Genomic DNA, 8,171 nt, shown 5'->3' with positions numbered 1-8,171 from the left:
GCACGTGCTGACTCCCTCGGCCGCGCCCCTTCCTAAAAGCAAGGCCGCGGTCTGGCTGCTGCCGAGGGCTGCACCCGCCAACGGTCCAGGCTCTCAGCGCTGGGTCGCCGGCCCCTCTTGCCACCACCCCAGAGGGGCCGCGAGACCCAAGCCGCGTCCACTCTGCCCGCCGTCCTTCCACCCGTGCATTCCATTCCACCGACGCGGCGGCTCCGGGCCTCAGGTGGAGCCTAGAGGAAAACGTGCCACCTGCGCCCTGGGGAGACGGTGCGGGGGGACGGACCGCACAGCGCCAGGCGGCAAGGGAGCGCGGAGCCTGGGGAGACCCGGGAACACGACGGGGCCGGGAACCCGGAGTCCGCGTCGGCGGCCTGATTCGACCTTTCTTTCTTTTCTTTCTTTTTTCTTAATCTCTTTATAGGTCTTTAAAGTTTTCTTTTTCAAAGTTCCCTAAGCAGAACTGAGCTGCGCCCTCTCCCTGCGCAGTGCTCGGGGCCGTCACCTTCCAGGAACGTCGCCGCCACCTCTGCCCGCGCGGAGGCCTTCAGCGGACAGCGCCTCCGGTGCAGGGTCCAGTCCTCCCGTGGGTGGGTCTGAGAAGGGATCCGTCCCCCGCCCAGGGAGCGCCGTAGGGGGGCGGAGGCCACCAAGCAGGACAGGCTCTGCCTCCAGTCCCTGCGGTCTCAGCCACCCCCGGAATCGCCTTGGGCGCCCTTTCCGCATCAGCTCGGGGTGGACCTGCTCGTGGACCCGCCGCTCGGCTGGTTCTGTTCGCAGACCTCGGGGCAGTTCGGTGACGTGGGACTGCAGCTTGGAATAATACCTTTAAAACACAAAGGAAAAAAGGGTACACGTACACCATTTCAGGAGGAACCAGCTATGTTGAAATGTCATCAACATGTTTTAGGTTACCCCATGATGCTGTGCTCCTTTATTGAGGTACTAGATGAAAATATCTAGCCCAAGTGCGGGAGGTCTGATAAATACTTAATTTAAAAGCAGTGTTGACTATAAGTGATATTTTAAGAAGCTTGCAACAACTGTATTGTGATGTGAAAATGCTTGTGTTTTCCATGAAGGCTGAAACACCACTATGGTTTGTTTTCTACATCCGTAATGGAAGAAAACATGCAATTTCAGTAACGAGTTATTCAAAATAAACATTTATTTTCTTATCCAGCTTCACAGTGGTCTCCCCTTTAAAATCAAGAGATTTTTATTCTGAAGGGGGACCTGGGAACATGGAGAACAGTGCTCCAAACACAGCTAACTGGTTGCCCGGGGTCCTCTTTTACCTCCTCAGGGACCTAACATGGGGAGGCAGGGTCCAGGACATCTCTGAAAGTCAGAGGTCCCATCCTGTATCTCCAAAATGGCCTTACTCCAGCTGGCCGGAGGTTCTGTCCACACTTTTCTCAGTGTTTGTCCATGGAAACCTCCTTTTGTTTTGCAGATTTTGAGGGTCTTTCTCAAATTTCCCAGCCAGATCCACAGCAAGGTATGGTTTCACCTTGTTCTCCTGTGTATGCTTTTTTGACAGTTCCAACTCCAAATTTCAGACTTTCAGTCTTTTCTTTAGTGATTGTGTAAGTCAGAAAAACAATCCAGAAGAAAACCGAACCAGTAGGAGATTAAATCCACGAACACAATATACTGTATTAAGTACATTCACGCGCATGGTAGGAATCGGCTTACATGCTCGGCCAGTCTGACAGAAGGTCAACAGGCTGGAAACACCCAGACAGAAGCTGATGCTGTAGCCTTGAAACAGAATTTCTTTTTCCTCAGAAAAGCCTACTTTGTTCTTAAAGTCTTTCAACTAAATAGATGAGGCCTACCTACATTACTGAGAATAATCCCCTTTATTTAAGGTACTTGATTGTAATTGTTAACCACATTCACAAAACACCTTCAGAGAAACATCTGGATCAGTGTTTATGGCCTAATCAAGTTGACACATAAACTAGCACAGTGGTGGACTCTCCTCTATGCTCCTGTTATTTCTGATTTGCTTCCAAGTGTTCAGCAGGCAGCACTGTCTGCCCGTGCTGTTTCTTGACCTCACTGTGGGCAACCTGTGACACAGGGCCTGCACCTATCCAGTGTCATGGGTGGAGCAGAGCCTATGTGTGGTTTTCATGGTCCTTCCTGGTCAGTGGAACCTGAATGGAAGGTCGGGTTCACACCCAGATTTTTGTAAAAGGATCACTTGGACTCAGTTTTCTTCCAAGACTTAGCTCTGGAGTTTAAACAACTTAATTTGGCTCCTTGAAGTCTTCAGCTGTCGGTGAGAGGAAAACCCAAACCACATTCTATTTGCCGGTGCTGTCTGGTGGCCTGCCGCGGCTGGTCAAAGGTGTGGCTGTGCTGTCGTCGCCCTGTTCCTGAGCGCATAGAATGCAAGCCCCCTAATGTCCGATGGTCATCATAGACTGCTAAACACCTAGGTGCGCCTCTCTTCACCATGCTGTCGGTGGACCCTCAGTCCTACGATGAAGTAGGTGGACCCTCAGTCCTTCCATGAAGTCGGTGGACCCTCAGTCCTTCCATGCTGTTGGTGGACCCTCAGCCCTTCCGTGAAGTCGGTGGACCCTAATCCTTCCGTGAAGTCAGTGGACCTTCAGTCCTTCAATGAAGACAAGGAATCGGGAAGGGCCGGGAGCCTCGGGCGTGGACGCCGCGCCCAGCGTCCGCTCCCACTCACCGCCGGCCGAGCGCAGCCTCCCCTCGGGAAGCCACCCCGGGGCCGCGGCGAGGGCCGAGCTGTGGGCGCCTCGCGGAGCGGCCCGAGCTGGATGCCCGGGAGGCCTTCCGTGGACGCAGAGCCGGGAGGACGCGGGCGGGCAGCAGCGCTCATCGCCCACGACCGTGGCCACGCGGAGTCGTCGCGGGTCCTCAGCTCCCGCCGGGTCGGGTCAGTTGTCGGCTCGGCGCTGGGTGAGTGGACCTGGCCGGCTCCTGACCTCGCAGATGGCGCGAGGGGAGGCAGAGTCTTCAGCCCAGGGACGAAGGCCGCGCCCCGGTGCGGCGGAGGCCAAGTCCACGCTGGGTCCGGCGGGTCTGGGCGGCTCCGGGACCTCGGAAGCGGGAAACGCTGCAGGAGCGAGAGCCTCCCTTTTCCCTCCCAATCTGGAGCGCGGAGGGCGTGCTGGCTCCGTGGCTTAGCTGGTTAAAGCGCCTGTCTAGTAAACAGGAGATCCTGGGTTCGAATCCCAGCGGGGCCTCTCCTTTTGCGCCTTCAGAAACCAGGGCGATGGACTGCTGTAAGTTCCTGCACCTCGTTTCCCACCCACCCAAGCGTTTTGTGTGGATCTGGGGATGGTCTCTCGTTTTCACCAAAAGAAAAGAGGCAAAGTGAATTTGTTGTTGTTTTGGAACCATTTTCTCCCTTTCTGGCTTTACGACATGTGATTTCTATTTAGCAAATACAAAAGGAAGCAGGGAAAGCAGAAAGGAAAGTCACCAAATTTAATCTACGAGCGACATGGTAACCTCTGATTATCCTAGTTGCAATCCTGGGGAATTCCCAGACTGTTATTTAGAAAAGTCAACCTTTGCAATGACCGGTATGTCTACTGCTGAGGTCGCTGCAGCTGTGACAACCCATAGCAGCCCTAAACACGCTGGGAGTACCCATTTTGGAAGGTTGTACTGTGTCCTGAATTTCCTGAATAGGAAAAATCAAAGCGAGAACGAGTACGTGTCACTGTGACTTTAGAAAACGTGTCCAAGAGAAGCATCCATGTGATTGTCTATCACAGAGCCACGCACACACACACCAGAAGGGGCAGATATGAAGGAGGCCTAGTACCGAGAGAGAGAAAGGGAGAGAGGAAAAGAAGTCGGTTTGACTCTTATCAGAGACTCTTCACAAGAAGCACACCACAGAAATGGAAGTTCCCTGAGAAAGTGGGCAGCCCTCTGCTCCTCTGCCAAGGGCCAGCCCCCAACACCTGGCAAAGGAAGTTGCACTACCCTGGCTTTTGCCTTCAGAGCACGTGTTTTATGTGGATTATCAAGGATTGAGGTATAATCGCCTGTCCAATCTGCGGAAACAAAGTGTCTCTGTCCTTTAGGAATGACTCAGGAAGAAACTTTACTTTGGGGGAGAATTTCTGCTCCCACCCTGCAGCTTAATTTCCACTTTTCCTTGTTAGCATCAGGCCACAGTGGAAAGGCAGACTCTCTTTTTTTTAATGGAAAGCATGTTTATTTTTATGTGGTGCTAAGGGATCAAACTCGGTGCCTGGCTAGCACTCTGCCACTGAGATACAGCCCCAGAATCTCTTTTTCACTAAGTCTTTCTTCTGCTTATGAAATCCTTTATCCCAGACTCAGGCCTCAGACCTCCCTCAAATAAGGACACAGGTCACTGATGCAGATATCAAACTACACCATGGCTTTGCCTTGTTACCAAGCCCGCCTTTGTTCCACCCCGATACTTCGGGCTTATGGAAATCAATTTCTTGTCATCAAAAATAGAGCTCAGAAACCATTGGAGAAACTATCAGGTAGTAAAAGATTGTTCAGGGACTGCTCTGCTGGGCCAATATAGCCAAACAGCTTGCCTTATCCTTAACACTATATTCTTCTTCTTAGCAACTGTCAAGAAAACTACCTACTATGACTTTCAGATTGGCTTCACTTAGTAGCTGCTGCTACATGCCAATCAGAGTTCATTGGCTCCCTCAAGCACCCAAAGTGCCAATGAACTTTCTTTTGTAAACATCTGTATAGATTTCTCTGTTCGAACAAAATCTCCGACCTTTCCCTTGTTCTCCATGCATACCAGAGGTCATGCTGGTCTGTGATTATGTGTCCTGGATGCATCTTATTCTTTGTTCCCAAACAAATTCTTTGTTCCTTTATTGGAAGTCCTCATTATTCTTGTTTATCTCTGACAGGCTCTAGGCTCCGGGGTCTGTATAGGGATGCTTCCAGACAAGTTTCTCTCAACACATTGCATGGTCTCTGCCATTGAGGTAGTGGTACTGGCTACAGAAGTTACAGAATATTCCAGTTGAGGTGTCTCACTCTCTTTCCCAAAAGCCCATAAGTCTTCCTGACTCTTCAAATATTGATAAACCATGAAAGCGATTCGTGTGCAGAAGTGTCAAGGGTTTGCAATCAGATGTCTGCTTATCCACTCAGCTGCTCCTTGTTGAGGGCCTGTTATGTGACGGGCACCTTGTTCCTCACACATGGGTTATGAGTTCTGTCCTAAAGAGTGGTGTGGGGATCAGAGAACTCGATGTTGATTGCAGGAGAGTGGGATGTGATGCCACTCAGAGTACAGGGACTTTCCAAATGCATAAACTGCGTTTGGACACTCAATACAAACTGGATAGAGGTGGAAGGAGGTGGAGAAGACTTCATGGAAGAAATTACAACCAAACTGAGCCATGAGAGAGATGCAGAACTGAGCAAGAAAGTAGGCTGTGGAGGGGTGGAATAGATGCTGTGGCAAGAAGCCACGGAGTACAGCTAAGTGGATGCCCAGTTCAGGTGAGTGGAGGCCATTAGGAAGGGATGTGCTCAACTCTCCCAACTTTTCATTGTCTGGAGATGACCACAGGCTCTTGGGCATCCTCACCTGCAGTCAGATAGATCTGACAGTTGGTAAGTGCCAAGTGTTTCATGCTTTCCTTTAAAAAGACCATGCATTACCAGAGCACTGCAGATGGCATCTGAATTTACAACTTGTGGTCGACAGGGCCTGGACCTGGGCTGCTGAGGTTCTGCTACGGCAGATGGAGCTAGAAGGGACCCCGTGCCCTATCCTGTCCTGGGCAGCAACTTTCATCTCTTTGCTCTGCATCTGCCACTGTACCAGCTGGTCTCCTCCTGGGGGCTGTTCCTGTGCTGTGTACAGGCCTGGCCAACAGCAGTGTGATGTTTAATTTCACGCCAGGTTTAAGGGTACCAGGGTCCCCAGATTAAATATCGTTTCAGGGTTTATCTGTGAGGGTTTTCCAGATGGGATTAGCATTTGAATCAGTGGCCTCAATAAACTAGATTGCCCTCCCCCAACCCCCGCTGTTCCGGGCTTCATCCAATCTCTGGGGAGCCTGAATAGAATAAAACCCCTCTCCATGCTCTCACCCACCTCGTCTCCATCCCTTCCTGCCTCTCTTCCCCGGCTCTCAGGCCTTCCTACAGGAACTCAGCTACACCACCTGCCTTCTTAGTCCCAGCTTGCAGAGGACAAATCCTGGACCTTCTCACTCCCCATACCCGTGTGAGCCAGTTCTCTATAGGACATCTCTCCCCATCTCCGTTTCTCAACAGATGATAGATATTGGTTCTGTTTCTTTGGCAGGTTCTAATATAAAAGAGTACTTCATTTATGACAAAATAAAATTACCGTTTCTCGGGCATTTATTTTTGGCTGGCATTTGTACAAGCACTTTATATGTACTAAGCCAGGCAATCCTCACAGCACATTTATGAGGCAAGGTTCAGTTATGTTCTCCATGAAAAGAGGAGGGCACCTAACACAAGGGTGAAGAGTCACTTGCCTGGGAGACTGTGAAGTGGCACAGCCTCTGGCTGAGCCCAGCAGCCTGAATTGGATTGGACCCAGGGGCTGCCCTCATCCGGTATGACCCTGAGGGTTCATTTCCTCCTTTCTCTTATGCTGTCAAGGCCAAAGTGGAGTCTCAGAATCCCATTCGTTCAACCAGAATGTTGGTGTGGGCGGAAATGGAGCTACTGGTGTCCAGTCGGGTGACAAGGGGAAATCTCCATTCCTTTGTTCTTTTCCTGTCTGGTTGATGACAATCTAAAACATACCAATTCACTTTTCTTTCAGTATATGGATCTGAATTTTGAGGAATTCCAGAAAAAAAAAAGGGGGAGAGGACAGGCCAATTTTGAATATTAATGATCATAAAAGAGATTCGCCGTATATTTTGCCTATGAAACCTGGTAGTAGATTAAATTTTCTTTTCTTTTTTTTTTTTTTTTTTTTTTGGTGTTGAGGATTGAACCCAGGGGTGCTCTACCATTAAGTTACATCCTACATCCACAGCCCTTTTTACTTTTAGATAGGGTCTCACTAACTTGCTTAGGACCTACTAGGATGCTGAGGCTGGTCTCAAATTTGCAATCCTCCTGCTTTGGCCTCCTGGTTAAATTTCCTTTGGAAAAGGGAAGAGTGAAGAGAATTCCAGTCCCTTGAGGTTTTTGATTAATTGGGGCTTTGCAATAAGTTCAAAATAGGAACAATGAATGTGCATGTTTGTAATTGTAGCTATTAATGTTCAAGATGAGCAAGTTGGATGTCAGAAATTTGAATTTGGGGGATATTTCTGGAGACTTCACTAAATATGAGCTGCATATTTAAAACATGCTCCTTGGGTCCTGTTCCTGATAGCTATCAGAAAAGGCACACATACTTCCAGGGGCAGGATCCTATATACTTATTTGCGGAAAGCTGCTATCCCTTTAATAGACTGTTAGAAAACCTGCTACAAAGTTGTTTTTCTTTTTGTTTCGGATAAGGCTCCTTGGAGAAACTCATGAGGACTAGACTCCATGCTCAGGAATGTCCCCCTCCCCTTCTTTCATTTGGGCTTATGATCTTAAACTGAGTTTGCCAACCTTTTTGTGAGGCAAACCTCTATATGAGACGACAAATCTTACCTATATGAACATCTAGAGGTTTCCCCAATGAAAGTCCCTCACTTTCTTTGTTCGGAGAAAGCACTACTTTTCAAATTATCTCGAACCCTCTACCTTCTTGCTGCAAATAATACGCCAGTCTCCGCGCTTTTATCTCCTTTTTGGCTTATGGGCTTTTCACTCATGGCTCTCGGCCATATTCTGAAATTGGTGTAAAATTAGTGGATTGTCAAACTCTTTTGACCTGCAATTTGTTCCTGCCATATCTCAAATTCTTGCACAGCTTGGTAATGGAATATGTAGGAAGATGTGCTTTATAGTGGCTACACGTGAGACCCAACCTGTGAGCCACGTGGGGGGGGCGGGGGGCAGGCCAACTCACAGCTGACCTCTATGCAGCAATTAAAAGCACTTGGTCTGGACTTGACTTGGGCTAGATGTGCACAGGACATGGTTCAAAATCATGGCGCCAAAGGAATGAAGTAAAATAGAATGACATCTATAATACATAGTGAATTATGAAGATTAAAAATGCATGTATCCTCTAA

At 49.2% G+C, this 8,171-nt stretch overlaps 1 non-coding gene across 1 annotated transcript; it reads left to right on the top strand.

Moving 5' to 3' along the window:
* Nucleotides 1-3,150: 3,150 nt before the first annotated feature.
* Nucleotides 3,151-3,224, top strand: Trnat-agu (transfer RNA threonine (anticodon AGU)). The gene has a single exon. It is a non-coding gene; the product is annotated as a tRNA-Thr (tRNA).
* Nucleotides 3,225-8,171: the final 4,947 nt, after the last annotated feature.

The sequence above is a fragment of the Urocitellus parryii genome, chromosome 8 (assembly GCF_045843805.1).
Source record: "Urocitellus parryii isolate mUroPar1 chromosome 8, mUroPar1.hap1, whole genome shotgun sequence".
In the NCBI taxonomy this organism is placed as follows: domain Eukaryota; kingdom Metazoa; phylum Chordata; class Mammalia; order Rodentia; family Sciuridae; genus Urocitellus; species Urocitellus parryii.
Note: the sequence above shows the minus strand (reverse complement) of the source record. Positions and strands in the feature narration are given on the sequence as shown.